This window comes from Equus asinus, chromosome 20 (assembly GCF_041296235.1).
Source record: "Equus asinus isolate D_3611 breed Donkey chromosome 20, EquAss-T2T_v2, whole genome shotgun sequence".
Classification (NCBI taxonomy): domain Eukaryota; kingdom Metazoa; phylum Chordata; class Mammalia; order Perissodactyla; family Equidae; genus Equus; species Equus asinus.
The window spans coordinates 63,827,834-63,845,304 of record NC_091809.1 but is presented as its reverse complement, the minus strand read 5'-3'; positions in this window follow the sequence as shown (position 1 = coordinate 63,845,304).

The following is a 17,471-nucleotide window of genomic DNA, read 5'->3' as shown; positions in this document are numbered from 1 at the left end:
GTTTCCAGAATTGTAAACATCACTTACAATGCAATGATAATAATTCAAACAATCAAGGAAAAAAGTTTGAAATAGACACTTCACTAAAAAAACTATGGGTGGTGACCAAGCACCTACAATTTTGCTCAACCATCATTAGCGATTAGAAAAAAAGATGTAAATTAAAATCACAATTCAGTCTCATTATGCAAACACTAAAAAAGCTAAAATTTAAAAGACTGAAAACACTATCCATTTATTTATTTTTTCAACCCAGTCAGTAAACATGTAAAGCAGATTCAGAGTTTAAATCTGTACCCCATTGGAAAGAAACTTATCAGATAGAGTACAGTGTTTATATACAATGTGTAGTTCCTTTTATCTTTAGCCTTTAGCCTAACAAATTCCAGTCAAAATGCAATTTTCCAAAGTTGCTTAGGTCAGTTCCTTTTCCCTGTCATCTTCTACGGTAAAATTGTGTCATCATTTATAATAGAGTTCCATTTATTTGTTACAGTCTGTGTTTTATATTGGGACTCCTTGATGTCTTATTGTTGTTATTGTTTTCTTTTTTAGTCAGTAATCATTAAGTTCACTCTTTTTCATAAAAAGTTCTGTATGTTTTGGAAAATGCCTAAGTCATGTGTCTACATCTCCAGTACCAAATGGATCAATTCCTTGACTCTAAAAGTTTTTCCTGTGGGTCCATTTGTAATCAACAGTTCCCTTACTTTCAACCCCTGGAAAGCACTAATCTTTTTTCTTTAAAATCTCTGGTTTAGTCCACTTGGGTTGCTATAAACAAAACAAATAACCAAACAGACACATAGACTCAGAAGCTTAAACAACATTTCTTTCTCACAATTTTGGAGGCTAGAAAGTTCAAGATCAAGGTGATGACAGATTCTGGTGAGGGTCCTCTTCCTGGTTCATAGACGGCTGTAGTCACTGTGTCATCACATGGCAGATGTGGTGAGAAAACTCTCTGGAACCTCTTTTATAAGGGCACTAATCTATTGATGAGGTCTCCGCCCTCATAACCTAATCAATTCCCAAAAGCCCCATCTCTGAGTACCATCACTTTGAGGATTAGGTTCAACATATGAATTTGAGGGGACACAAACATTCAGTCTATAGCAGGGGTTCAGCAAAACAATGGGGAAAGAACAAGTGTTTCAACAAACGATCCTGGGAAAATTGTGTGTCTCTATTAGAGGGAAGTGAAACAGAATCCAAATTCGAAATATACACAGTCAGCAGTTTTAGTTGGATTTTAGAGCTAAATGTAAAGAGAACATGATAATATTTCACAAATAATATAAGAAAATATATTCACAACCTTGTAAGAAGAGTTTTCTTAAATAACACCAAAAACAGTAATGACAAATAAACAATAGTTTAGTAAAGTGCATGACATTCAAATTAAGAATTTCATCATCCAAAGACACCACTAAGACAATAGGAATATTAACAAAGAAAGGGAAAAATATTCCCTATACATATAACTGAAGAAAGACATATATTCTGAAAATACATTGAATTCCTACAAATCAATGAGATAACTCAATAGAAAAACATAGCAAAAGAGTTGAAAAGGAACTTCACAAAAAAAGGAATTAAAAAAAACAAGAAACATTTAAAAGGTTGTTTATAATCAATAATAATTGTGAAAATATGATTTAAAACTAAAGTGACACAGCCAAAAAAAACCTCTCCTAATTGTCCAAATTTAAAGATTTTAAAAATCAATTTTTGGTTAGCGTATGTAGAAGTGGGAAATCATAGACATTATTGTGGGAATGTATATTGGGTTTGATCCCTTTTTTACATTTTCTTTTAAATTTTAAGGTTTTATTTTTTAGACCAGTTTTCAGTTGAGCAAGATTGAGAGGAAGGTACAGATTCTCCTGTATCTCGCTGATCCACACAAGCATAGCACCTCCCATTATCAATAACCTCCAAAAAAGTGGCACATTTCTTACAAAAGATGAGTCTACATGGATCCATCTAATCAGCCAAAGTCCTTAGTTTACCTTAGGGTTTACTCTTGATGCTGTACATTCTTTTGGTTTTGACAAATTTATTATGACATGTACGTATCATTATAGTATTATATTAAGTATTTTCACTTCCCTTAAAGTCTTCTGTGCTCTGCCTATTCATGCCTCTCCCTACCCTCACCCCCTTGTAACCCCTGACCTTTTCACTGTCTCCATAGATTTGCCTTTTCTAGAATGTCATATAGTTGGAATCATACAGCATGCAAACATTTCAGATTGGCTTTTTTCATCTAGTGATATGCATTTGTTTTCTCCATGTACTTTTATGGCTTGACAGCTCATTTCCTTTTAGTGCTGATGGTCTGGATGTACCGCGGTTTTTTTATCCATTCACCTACTGAAGGTAGGTTGCTTCCAGATTCAGGTAACTATGAATAAAACTGCTATAAACATCCAAGTGCAGGTTCTTGTGTGGACATTAAGTTTTCATTTCTTTTGAGTAAATACCAAGGAAAGTGTTTTCTTGATTGTACAGAAAGAGTATGTTTAGTTTTGTAAGGAACCACTGAACTGTTTTCCAAAGTGGCTGCACCATTTTGCATTCTTACCATCAATAAATGAGAGCTCCTATTGCTCCACAGCCTCTCAAGCATTTGGTGTCATCACTGTTCCAATATGCACAGGTATCTCGATGTTGTTTTAATTTGCATTTACCTGATAGTGTTTATTGTGGAGCATCTTTTCATGTATTTATTTGTCATCTACTTATCTTTTTTGGTGAGGTTTCTGTTAAGGTCTTTGTTCTATTTTTTAATCTGGTTGTTTGTTTTCTCGTTGTTGAGTTTTAAGAGCTCTCTATATATTTTGGATAATAGTCCTTTATCAGATGTGTCTTTTGCAAATAGTTTTTCCCGGCCTATGGGAGTGAAAAGCAAAAGCCAGGATAATTGTTATCTCTAAGCAAAGCTAGAGGAATTTGTAATTGGAAAGAGGAATTCAGAGAAGTTGTTGGGTTCTAGCAATATGTGCTTTAGAATAACTTAAACTATCCACTAGTTTTATGTGATTCTCTGTATGTTTCATATGTTCTAAAATTTTAATATAGACTGGGTCCTTTACTCTAAAAAACAAAGAAAAAACATGTCCAAAGTCTATTTTTTCATCATCCTCATAACTGTTTCGAAACTTCCCTAAATCTACTGTTTTGTATATATCTTATTTACATACCATAACTAACTTCAGAGTTATGTATTGTTATTTCAATTTTAATATGAAGAACTTAGGCCCAGATGATTGAATATAGTAGCATATATTCAATGAGCAAGTTTATTGTGAAAGTGAGACTTTAATACAGCATTTCATTCTCTGAGACTTGTATAATTCACCCAATTTTTTTCTTCTCAGACATATACTCCATACATCATGTTTTATTTGAACACTGAAAGGAACTCAAATTAAATCGTTTAAGTCCGGGAAAAAAGGCATAAGAATAGAACCATACCCTAAGAGAATAAAGCAGAATGAATGTCATTAAGTCAAAAAAGATGTAACCGAATGTTAAAATGGTAGTATTAAAAAGTGTGAAAAGTCTCACTGCATTCAAAATAGACACAAACAGGCTTAGGATGTATAAACTCATAAGAACAAAGGGTAAAACTAAATATAAATTATAATAACAAAGAAAGAGTTTTGATTATTTCACACAAACTTTTATTTTTTTGTTCTTAATGCTAACAATTCAGGCCCCAAATTTATACTTCATTGGATACATCAAACCCAATCAGGAAATGTTGCTTTAGACTGAAAAATCATGACCTAAATATTTTGAGCTCACACATCAGTGCCAATCTTACATAACAAGGGCTGAGGTAAATCAGAGACTCAAAGCTATTTAGAGAGCTAAGAAAAGATCAACCCAGAAATTTTCATGAAGTATTGCTCAGAAATTTTAAGGCCAGAATCCATTCCTGCCTTTTCTGCCTGGGCCTCACAGGTACCACCCACAGCTCAAGAACCTTTGTTACCAACAACTGCCCTATTTTCACCCCAATATTGTCACCCTTCCTGTCTGTTTCTCATCCTCAACACGTATCATCTCCCTTCTTATTCTTTCCAACGTGTCCTACTGATCACACAGTTTTTTTTTTGATCTGGCATTTAAAAAAATATTTTATTTGTGGTATACATTACATGAAATTAGCACCTTAAATGTACAGCTTAATATTTTTTAATTGTACTCTTCAGTATTGTTAAGTATATTCACATTACTGTCCAACCAATCTCTTGAAATTTTTCATTTTGCGAAACTGAAACTCTATATCCATTAAACATAATTTCCATTTTCCCCTCTCCCAATTACTGGCAACTACCATTCTACTTTTTGTTTTTATGAATTTGACTCCTTTAGATACTTCCTATAAGTGAAATAAACAGCATTTGTCTTTTCGTGAATGGTTCAGTTTACTTAGCATAATGTCCTCAAGAGTCATCCATGTAGAAGCATGTGTCAGTATATCCTTCCATTTTAAGACTCAATAGTATTTCATTGTACCTATAGACCACATTTTGTTTGTCCATTTATCTGTTGTTGGATACTTTTTCTACCTTTGGATTATTATGAATAATGTTGCTATGAACATCCATGTGCAGATATCTCTTTGAGACTCTACTTTCAATTCTTTGTTAATATATACCCAAAAGTAAAACTGCAGGATCATATGTCATTCTGGCTTTAATTTTTTAAGGAATCACCATACTGTTTTCCTTAGTGGCTACACCGGTTTACATTCACACCCACTGTGTACAATGATCAGATTTGATAGTAAACATGTGACAAGAAATTATTGCCTGTCTCCCCTCAAATTGCCTTGATTGTTCCTTGAGTTGAACTTCATTTTCCTTGTTGCTAGTATCTTAGTGAAATTAACATTCTTCCAAATCTTCATCACTGGGATTCAGGGAATTTGTATTCATCCTTATGAAATATGAATAGAGAACCTTTTCCCCTTTTGTCCTTTGTAAGAATGTTGGTACCTGAATCACAACTTTCCTGTTCTCCACAACCCCCATTGTTATTCAGGGTGAATTCACCTCCATATGAATGACACAAGATCAAGCTATTTCATCTTGATTTCAACAATATTGACCTTAATCTACATGTGTCTTTGTAAATCTATGCAGAAAATATTCTGAAATCCAAATGAAACAATAGCTTGATTAATAAGAAAAATGCATTACAATGAAATATGCTTCTTTGATCTGTGCTGATTCTAGGTGTGCAACTTGGAACACAAGTTTTTTACATGGACTGGAATAAAAGGAATACAAACACAACTGCCTATACCTAAAGACTATTGTAGTCTCCTGGTAAAAATATGTAATGCAAGTAGTTATTAGCCTAAGAAACATTCTGGGCACACAGGAAATCTCATGAGAAGGTGAAATTGTGCTTACAAATTTTCCTGGTTATTAAAGGTGGGATTATTAATGCTGAAAATAAAGATGATCTCACTTGATTCTTTTTTGGCACATGGAAAGGAAAAAATCCAAATGAGCTAGCTTAAATAAAAGTTGTTTGTACTTTCAGTGAATATCCCTATTTCTCTATGGTAGGCTACACCCGTAAGACATACTCCAATTATCCCTTCCTATAATTGAACTTCTGACAGAACTATTTTTATTTTAAATTTATATCCCCAGAAGAAGACCAAGTTTGTTAAGTATATTAGGTATTTGGTAAACATGTATTTTTAAAATTAATTAGTGCATTTTTAGTCTACATGTTTGGATTAATTTGTCTCTTGGATTCCCAGATTTAGTTAGCATTCTCTGTGCTCATATTTTGATATGTAAAAATATTTTCTCAAAATTTTGTTAAAGAGAAAAGAGAAAAGAAAACTCCATACTCACTTCTCTTTCAAAAAGTTACTTTATTTTATTTTTATTTTTTTGAGGAAGATTAGCCCTGAGCTAACTACTGCCAATCCTCCTCTTTTTGCTGAGGAAGACGGGCCCTAAGTTAACATTTATGCCCATCTTCCTCTACCCTATATGTGGGATGCCTACCACAACATGGCGTTTGCCAAGCAGTGCAATGTCCACACCCGGAATCCGAACCAGCGAATGCTGGGCCGCTGAGAAGCAGAACATGCGAACTTAACCACTGCACCACCGGGCCGGCCCCTCAAAAAGTTACTTTAAAAACCTACTTTTGCTTCAGTGCAAATACTGCATCCTGCATAAGAGTATCTGAAACCATCAAAATGTTGTCTCTGAATCAGTGCTTTAGTTGAAGACTACATGCCTCTGTGTGACTGGTGATGTGGTAGAATTATGTGAATTGTGTGCTCAAAAATCCATTGTAGCATTTATTTTGCCATTATTTTGTGAAATGTTTTGTCCTTGGATAAGAATATCTATGTACTTGGATATGAAACTGGTGGAAGCTTTGCAGGAAGGCAAGACCAACTCATACCTGGAAGATGGAGATACAGCAAGACTGGGGTCCCAGTTACTCACCAAGCAGGGTGTGAAATGATAATAAAGAAGGAAGGAAGCAAGAAATTTTTGACCTTAGGACAATGGAATCCTTCACAGGACCAAAATAAAATATAACATTACACCTATGTGGTAGCAAAAATTGGTAAATCTGACAATATCCAAATGTTATCAGAAGGAGCCCTTACACGTTGTTGATATGAGTTATACATTGGCATAATCACTTTGGAAAAGAGTTTAGCATTATGTTGATGTTGACCATCACATAATTTTGGCACAGAAACTTCATTCTTAGTGTTTTTGAATCCAACAAATATTTTGTACACATACAGCTGAAGACATACATGTATATTCACAGTAGCACTGTTTGAATTGCAAATCTTGAAAACAATGCAAATACATTGAAAGTATATTGGTCAAATAGCAGTATAGTCACACATTGGAATAGTCCATAAAAGTAAGAAACTACAGATACAAATAACAGTGTAACTGATAATCCTGGCAATAATATGAATGAATATCTAAGTCCCAGAAAATTACTAACTCCATCTTAAACCTTTATAAAGTAAAATAAAAACATGAACAATAACAGAGAAATATTTTTCTTAGCACTAAACATATAATAAAGGTAAATTAAAGAGTAAGGGCATGAAAAAAGAATAAATATGTTAATACATACTCTTTAAATAGAACACTATCAAAATGAAAGAAGAGAGAAAGTAAAAGTTGGAAAAAGATATACCTTGCAAATAACGGCCATAAGTGACCTGTAATAGCTATACTAAAAACAGTCACACAAATAGATTTTAAAGTGAATAGATGTTGCAAAAATAAAGAGAAAAATTTTATAATGATAAAAGAATCAGCTAATGAGACAGATATAGCAATTATGAACATATATGCACCTAACAACAGAGACCCAAAATATATGAAACAAAACTGACAGAATTAAAGGAAAAATTAGGCACTTTAGCATTAGTATTTAGAAACTTCAACATCCTACTGTTAACACAGAATAGAACAACTAGGCAGAAGATCATTGAGGAAATAAAAGACTTGCATAACACTGCAAATCAGCTTGACCTTCTACACGTCTGTAGAATACTACCCTCAAGAACAACGGAATACACATTCTTCTCAAGTGCACCAGAAATACTCTTAAAGATAGACCATATGCTAGACCACAAAACAAGCCTCAGTAAATTTAAAAGGAGTGAAATCATATAACTTATGTCCTTTGGCCACCATGAGATAAAATTATATATTAGTAATGGAAGAAAATTGGAAAATTTACAAATTTGGAAATTTGAAAACATATGCCATTGAGAAAGTGAAAAGACACTGGTAGAATTAGAAAAAACTAGTGGTAAATCATATGTCTGATAAGAAAGATATCTAGAATATATAAATAATTCTTTCAAAACAATAATAAAACATAAATAACTCCCTTAAAACATTAGCAAATGATCTGAATAGACATTTTTTCCAAGGATGGTATACCAAAGGGCAATAAGCACATGAAAAGATGCTTGACATGATTAGTCATCAGGAAAATGTAAATCAAAACCACAGGGTGATACCACTTCATAGCCACTAGGATTTGAAAAATCAAAATGTCAGATAACAAGTATTGATGAGAACGTAGAGACACTGAAACACTCCTACACTGCTAGTAGGAATTTAAAATGGTACAGTTGCTTTGGAAAACAGTTTAGCAGTTCCTCAAATTATTAAACATAGAGTTAACATATGACTCGGCAATTCCACTCCTAGGCATATATCCAAGACAAATGAACTTGTGTCCACACAAAAATGTGTACGTTAATATTTACAGTAGCAGCATGACTCATAGTAGCCAAATGTCCTCAACAGATGAATTGATAAACAAAATATGGTATATCCATACAATAGACTATTATTCCACCAGAATAAGGAAAGGAGTACTGATATATGATAGAACATGGATAAACCTTGAAACGTTATGCTAACTGAAAGAAGCCAGACACAAAAGACTTCATTTTATATGATTCCATTCATATAAAAGTTCAGAATAGGGAAATCTATATAGACAGAAAGTAGATAAGTGTTTGCTTAAGGCCGGGGAGTAGAATGAGTGGATAGGGTAGTGAGAACTAAAGGGTATGGGGTTTCTTTTTGAGGTAATAAAAATGTTCTGAAATTGACCGTGGTGATGGTTGCATGTATTTACTAATTTCCTAAAAACTATTGACTTATAGACTTTAAATGTGTCAATCCTAAGCTATGTGAATTATATCTCAACAGAGCTATTAAAAATAAAAAAGATCATTATTCCCAACATATACCGTTCAGCTATTCTGAATCCAGAGCTTCCCCACAAAGGCCATTTACTCCACTTATAAAGCCAAGCTTCACTCTGAACAGCAATATGTGTAAAACAAGGAAGAAACGGAAGCCCCATGATTATAAGATACCTTGCGTAGCGATAGATAAATGTGTGTTCCCCAAACGTGTATAGATGGAAAGCAATATTTTCAGTGTAAACGAAAAGGGATGGTAGTATCAAATTAAAGATATTAGGAAAAAATCTACAATCTTCAATCTTATATTTTAATATGAATTTTGTCTGCTTCCTCTAAATACTATGTTTTCTATTCTGGCCACTAAAGAGACCTAGAATAAAAAAAGTCCAGTGTGAATGTTAGAAGATAAAAAGGACATCACTAATAAATACAACCTGAATAGTTCTTTGCATCCTGATACAAACAAGAGTAAAGTAGCAGAAAAGAGACAGTTTCAAGATAAGCAAGGAAATTTGAATATGAATTCTGTGAGATTGAGGAATATTTGCTACTTTTGTTAGGTGTTATGGAGACATTGTAATATAAAACGTATATCTATCTATATATCTATCTTTTATATCTATCTATATATATCTGTCTATATATCTTATATACCTTTATTTCTATCTTATCTATCTATCTATTTATCTATATATCTATCTTTTTAGGTAGATAGATATATAGATATCTATAGAGATAGATTTATATACATATATATCTATATATAATATAATGTGTAGGTGCACATACATACACAAATTTGCTAAGAGAACAGTTGAAACACAATTGGTAAGTATTAATAATAATTGAAATTGGGCAATGAGTACAAGAAAGTTCATTATAATATCTCGCTGATCTTGGCTATGTTTAAAATTTTCCGTAGTAAAACATTTTTAAATGAATGTGCTATTAGTTCTAATGTCAGAATTTTTATAAAACTTTTCTACATTAAATAGCATCAGTCAAAATTCAAATACCTACTGTGACGTTATGGGTCAGGAGCAGGGAATGGTCCTCATAAATCTCATCAGATCATGTCTTTCTCTCTTTGTACCTATTCTGAAAAATACAATAATCATTTATGTGAACATTCTTTTACGTAAAATAGCAACCACCTTATTTACAGTTATCCTTTATATATTAATGTGGAAAAGGGATAAAATTTGGCCAGCTCTGGGTAAAAGGTGAAGGTGTTTTGTTATTCATGAACCAGTCTTTGCATATTTGTAATATTGTACTTATTTGCACTTATAGTTTTGTAATAACCTTTGAAATGCCAAGAACCTAAGACTATTCAACGTGCATATTACAGCCTCACTTTCCTCTCTCCTATCCCAACTTTTCTACCAACCTTCTACTACTCCCTGTGTATGAACCATGAATAGAATTTAATTCCAGATAATCCGTACTACCTTATATCCCAAACAGAGTAGTTCAATACATTTTTCCATCCTAGATGCGTGCTAGTCAAAACTTTCCAAGTGGCAAGACACTGCAGGAAATCTGTGAGTGCTCATATTCTGCACTGCCAACTTGAATAACAATTATAGTGATTTGGAACGTATTATATTTGGTTACCTATTCCCCTAAACATCTTTCAAATGATAAAACAAAGCTGTGCTCTGGAAGCAAAGAATACTGATAAAGATAATTCAAGCCTTTTATGTCTGTGGTTAAATTAAAAGTGAAATAAAGTGCTATCCTCTAAGACGCTTAATTTAAATCAATAGACTGTTTGTTATGTCTTTATGCTTCTTTATAAGGAGGCTTCCCCAGAAGTTGCAAAGAAATGAGGTAAATCAGGCAACACACTATGGTGGTTATGAGTATGTGCATTTGAACTGGCTGAATCCTTGCTTTCCACTCTAGGAGTCAATGGCCCTAAGAAATTATTTAACTGCCTAAGTCTTACTGTCCTGTCTTTGGCTAGTAAGAACAGATCTTATGATACTTCTAATCATAATTTTTAAATAATATCCCTCCCTAGCTTTCTCCACACAGCTATTTGCATTGACCAACACACAAGGGCCATTTTTTGCTAAAAGGATGGTTAAAACGTGTTTTTGATTGGAGGAGAAAGAGACGTGTTAGTTAAGATAACCCCAGCTGCTCTACCAAACAATGCCAAAAAATACTCAATGGTTAAAATATATAGATGTTTATTCTTCACTCTATTAAATTCCAAAATGTGTTCCATATCAATTGGAAACTACTTTCTAAGAGGTGATTCAGGGACTCAGCCTGCTTCCATGTTATGATTGCACCAGTTAGTAGTTCTTATAGTTGCCTTAGGTGCCAGTATCTAGTTGGAAGAAAAGGGAAGTGTGAAGAAGGCTTAACATTGTTTTAACGACCTCAGCCAAAACAGTGATGTACACCATTTTTGTTCACATACCATTTGTGAAACTTGCATGGGCCCATTCAGAAGCAAACGGGATTGTGTAATATAGTCCTTAGCTAGATAGCTGATTCTAAGTAACAACTCTCCAGTACAAAAGGTAGTCTCAAATCTTTGATGGTCAGCCAACTGTCTCTGATGCAAGAAAATTTGAGAAAGACAATGACATGTGTTGATTTATGTCACTACTTGTGGACGGGCAACATATCTTAACTAGTAAAGGATATAATCTATGAGAATCAATTTATATAAAGATGAAAACAGACAAACTAATCTCTCATCATAGAAGTCAGTATAATGATTACTTTTGGGGAGTAACATCTGGGATAGAGCATGAGAAGGGACTTCGAGGGTCTTGGTAATATTCTTTTTTTTTAAATCAAAATGTTGGTTAAATGGGTGTGATCACTGTATAAAATTCATCTAGCTACATATTTCAGATTGCGTGTTTAACGTATAAAATCATTAGCTTTTTTTGAAAATTAAACACTTTTTTATAAATTAAAAGAATGGGGTGGACATACTAATACTGATTATAGGAACAAAATACAGTACAGTGTAACACACGCTGAGCCAAGGCTTAGCAAGTCCCAGCTGCTCACATGAAGGCACTTGCTATAGCATTTCTAGCTGAGTGGAAAGAGAATTGAAGTAGTTTGGGAGAGAACATTCTAATCTAGAGCATTGTTAAGAGGGTCATTAATTAATCCTGGGAAGCAATAAATTTTGGAAGAATATGGAAAGCCGGTAAAATGAGAGAGGTTGATTAATTCTTGGTAGGGGAAAAGAGTTTTAAATATCCTCTGTCTTTAGCCACATTTTTTCACTATATTAAACATATGCTGTAAAGTTAAAACCTATAATTTAGTGAAACGATGTGTGTGTCAGATGTTATAACATTATCTCTGCCTACTTTCATATATTTCAAAAGAACTGCAATTTTTATCATATCATTTGCAAATTCTTAAAAAATCTCGTGATGCATATGCATTATCAATCACATGCCAGAGAAAACAAACCTACTGTACAAGGTCATGCCAACATTTTGATTAATAGACCATAAATTTTTAAATGCACTTATTGAGAAAGACATCTGAAAAACCCAAATTTAACAGAGCTCATGTTTAAAATCATTTGGCCACATCTTTCTTTTGAAAAGGAAGTTTTGCACTGATGTTTATATTGATTTATAATGCCAAATGATATGTCATTTTTAATTCTTACAATTTTAAGCTAAATAGCTTATATTTTACCTTTGTTCCTAAAACAAAAATGCATGCAAAGATAAATGAATCAAAAGATGAACTCAAGAAATCAAATGAGCATTACTTAGGAGACCCAATGACATGTAAACTGTTAGGTACTGAAGTAATAAACTTCTACACGCTAAGAAACACCGAAGTAACGTGCACTTTTGTAGAAAAGGAACCATATTTTCACTCTCAAAATGAAAACACCTGTTTCCTATATATCCTCCCAGTAATATCTCATGTGGATATAAATGTATATTCATGTGTAAGACCTTATTTTACACACCTGTTGTGCATCCTAATTTTTTGTGCCCTTTGAGTTCATTCCATACCTGACTTAACACATCTTGAGATTCTTGTTTTTGTGTCTTCATTTTCATTTCGTTAAAACGAAAACCTTTTATTTTCCTTTTTTATTTCTTCTTTGATCCATGGGTTATTTTGAAGTATTTTATCTAGTTTCTCAATATTTGGGGATTGTCTAGAGTGTTTTCTGTTGTTGATTCTAGTTTAATTCCATTATGTTCTGAGAATATACTCGGTTTGACTTGAAACTGCTTAAATTTACTGTCATACTTTATGACTCAGAATATGGTCTGCAAATGTTCTGTATGCACCTGTGGAGAATGTGTATTTTGCTGTCATTAGGTGCGGTGGTCTACAAATATCAGTCAGGTCAAGTTAGTCGATGTGTTGCTCAAAATATCTATAACTTGCTGAATTTGTCCACCTGCCATACCAATTATTGAGACAGAAAGAGAAAGATTGAAATCTCTAAATATAATAGAAAAATGTTTATTTTTCCTTGCAGTCCTATCAATTTTTGCTTCATGTATTTTGTAGCTCTATTAGAAGGTCCATTAATATTAATATAGTTATTCACGTTTCTTTTTACTCATGTTAACGTGGTATATATTTTCCCATCCTTTCATTTTTAACCAATTTGTATCTTTCTATTTAAAATGTATTTCTTGTGGCAGCATAAAGTTGGGTCTTGCTCTTTTATCCAGTCACAAATCTGTCTTTAAATTGCAGTGTTTAAACAATACACAGTTAAAATGATAATTAATATTGCTAGGTTGAAATCTATGATTTTGCTGTTTGTTTTCCATTTGTCCCATCTGTTCTTTGTTTCCTTTATCCTTTTTTCTACTTCTTTTGAATTTATTAAGTAACTTTTTAAAATAATTCCATATTATCTGTACTATGAGCATATTAGTTTTAACACTTTGATTTACTACTTTGGTGGTTCCTTTAGGTTTTATAGCAAAAAATTAGATTTTCAGACTCTAGCCTCAAATGATTTTACACTACTTTAGATATAGAGTAAGAATCTTGTGATAATATATTTCCATTTCTTATATCCTAGATTTTATTGTTTCACACGTTTTACTTTTATATGTTATAAACCCACAATGCATTAATAGTCAATTATTGTTTAAACAGTGAATTTTTTATAACAATTTTTTAGATGTAATTGACATGGCAGATAACTTTTCTAGTTAAAGTGTTCCCCTACCCCTACATACTGTTTCTTTGAATTCTGGACATTTTATATAAATGCCATTTTTCATATCATATAAATAAAATAGCATATTCTAGAATGTTCATATAAATGGCATCATACTATATGTGGTCTTTTGTGAATGTCTTCTTTCAGTTAACATAACATTGAAAATATTAAGAAAAAAAGAAAATCAAACACGAACACCACAAATGTTCTTTTTTCTTTTTGAGGAATGTTAACCCTGAGCTAACATCTGTGCCCATCTTCTTCTCTTTTATATGTGGGACACCTGTCACGGCATGGCTCCATAAGTCGTGCATATGTCCCCACTGGGGATCCGAACCAGCGAACCCTGGAGCGCCAAAACAGAACACATGAACTTAATGGGCATACCACCAGGCTGGCGCCACCACAAATATTCTTTAAAAATAAAATAACAATTTGAAAAAGATGGAACCCAGAAATTCCACTCCTAGATGTATTAAAAGAGAAATGAAAACGCGTCCACACAAAAACTTGCACATGAATGTTTATAGTAGCATTATTGATAATACCCATAAAGGGGGGTAACCTTCTGGGGAGAAATGAGTCATATGATAACTCTGCATTTAGCACTTAGAGGTACTGCCATACTGGTTTCAAAAGTGGCTGTGCCATTTTACATTCTGAGCAGAAATGTATGAGGGTTCCAATTTCTTCACATCATTGCCAACATTTGTTATTGTGTTTTTCGCTTTTGATTATTGCCATCCTATTATGTGTGAATCGGCTTCTAATTGTGGTCTTGATTTGCATTTCCCTAAGGCTGAGCATTTTTCCAAGTGCCTATTGGTCATTTGTACATAACCTTAGGGAAAACATGTATTCCAATTTGAATTTTTTTTGTGTAAATATCTAGTTGTTCCAGCACAATTTGTTGAAAAGACTATACTCTCCCTGTTGAATTGTCTTTGAACTCCTGTCGAAAATCAATTGACCATCAGTCAGTATAAGGGTTTAATTCTGAACTATTAGTTTTATTCCTTTGATGTCTATCCTTATGCCAGTCATACTCTGTCTTGATTACTGTAGCTTTGCAGTAAGTTTTGAAACCAGGAATTGTGAGTCCTCCCACTTTGTTCTTTTTCGGAGTTGTGTTGACTATTCTGGGTCTCTTGCAATTCCATATGAATTTTAGAATCCAATTGTCAGTTTCTACAAAGTAGTCAGCTGGAATTCTGAATAGGATTGTCTTGAATCTGTAGATTAGTTTGGGAAGTACTGTCATTTTAACAATGTTAATTCTTCTGATCCATAAATATGTGATATTTATTCATTTATTTAGATCCTTTTCAATTTCTTTCAACAATACTTTGTAGTTTTCAGAGTATAAGTTTTGTGCACCTTTGTTAAATTTAATCCTAAGTATTTTATTATTTTTGATGCTACTATGAATGGAAGTTTTCTTAGTTTCATTTTTGGATTATTAATTGTTCTGAAATAGGAATACAATTGATTTCTGTACATTGATCTTGTATCCTGCAATCTTGCTGAACTCATAAATTATAATAACTTTTTACTAGATTCCTCAGGAGTTTTCTATATACAAGATGATCATGTCATTTGTGAATAGTAATTGTTTGTTTTTCCTTCCCAATGTGGATGTTTTTTATTTATTTTTTCTAATTGCCTGGGCTATAACCTCTAGAACAATATGGAATAGAAGTGGTAAGAATAGACATCTTTGTCTTGTTCCTCATGTTGAGGGGAAGGCATTCAGTCTTTTACCACTAAGTATGATGTTAGCTGTGAGCTTTTCATAGATGTCCTTTATCAGGATGAGAAAGTTTCCTTCTACTCCTGGTTTGTTGAGTATTTTTATCAGGAAAGCATGTTAGATTTTGTCAAATTCTGTTTATGTATCTGTGGAGATTATTATATGATTTCCTGTTTTTATTCTACTGATAAGATGTACTATTTTAACTGAGTTTTGGATGTTAAGACAACCTGCATTTTAGGATAAATTGCACTTAGCCATAGTACATAATTCTTTTTATATATTAGTGGATTTCATTTGCTAATAGTTTGTTGAGGATTTTTGCATCCAAACTCATAAGAGATATTGGTCTGTAGTTTTCTTCTGATGCCTTTGTCTGATTATGGTATCACTTAATATGAGTTTCATAAAATAAGTTAGGAGGTATTCTTTCTCTTCAATTTTTTGGAAGAGTTTGTGAAGAATTGGTATTAATTCTTCTTTAAATGTCTGATAGAATTCAGTGGTGAAGTCATTTAGGCCTGGGATTTTCTTGGGGTTAGATCTTTGCTTACTAATACGATCTCTTCACTTATAGGTCTATTTAGATTTTCTCTTTCTTCTTAAGTCACTTTCAGTTTATTTCTTTCTATGGATTAACATATTTCACCTCAATTATCTACTTTGTTGACATATAATTTTTATGAGTATGCCTTTATAATCCTCTTTAAAGTTGGCAATAATGTCTACCTCTTCCATTACTGATTCAAGTAATTTAAGTCTTCTTTTTTCATCTTTCTTGGTAAATCTAGGTAAATATTTGTTAACATTGTTTATCTTTTTGGAAAAACAGTTTACAGTTTCATGGATTTTTCTCTTCTATTTTTCTATTTTGTATTTCATTCATTTCTGTTCTAATCTTTATTATATCTTTCCTCCTGCTTTCTTCGTATTTGTCTTGCTTTATATAGACAGTTTAGGTGGACAGTTTGGTTATTGATTTGAGTTGTTTCTTCTTTTGTGTTATGCATTCACAATTATAAATTTCCCTCTAAGCACTGACTTCACTGCATCCCCTAACTTTTGGTATGCTGTCACTTCATTTTTATCTCAAAATATTTTCTGATTTCTCTTTTGGTTTCTTCTTTGATGCATTGGTTCACTAGGAATATGTTGCTTAATTTCCACAGATATGTAAATTTCCGAAATCTTTTCCTGCTGTTGATTTTAAATTAACTTCAGTTGTAGTCAGAGAACATACTCTGTATTGTTTCTTTTTTTAAAAAAATGTATTGAGTTTTATTTTATGGCATAGCATATAGGAGATATTGTAGAATAAGATTTCACATGCACATGAGAAGAATGTATATTCTGTTGCTGTTGGGTAGAGTGTTTTATGGATGTCTGTTAAGTTGGTTTATAGCATTATTCATCATCTATTTCTTTGTTGGTTTTCTGTTTAATTGCTGTGTCTAATATTAAAGCTATACTATTGAAGTTTCTGATTAGTATTGTTGAATTGCTTATTTCTCTCCTCCTTTCTGTCCTTTTTTGCTTCATGTATTTTGAAGCTTTGTTATTAGGAGCATATATGTTTATAATTATTATATTTTCCTTATGGATTAACTTTTTTATTATTATAAAATGGTCATTTTCTCTAGTAACATTTTTTTTGTTTGAAAGTTTATTTTGTCTGATATTACATAGTCACTCTAACTTTTGTATGCTTGCTGTTTCCATATTTTTTTATCCTTTTACTTTCAATGTATCTATGTCTTTGAATC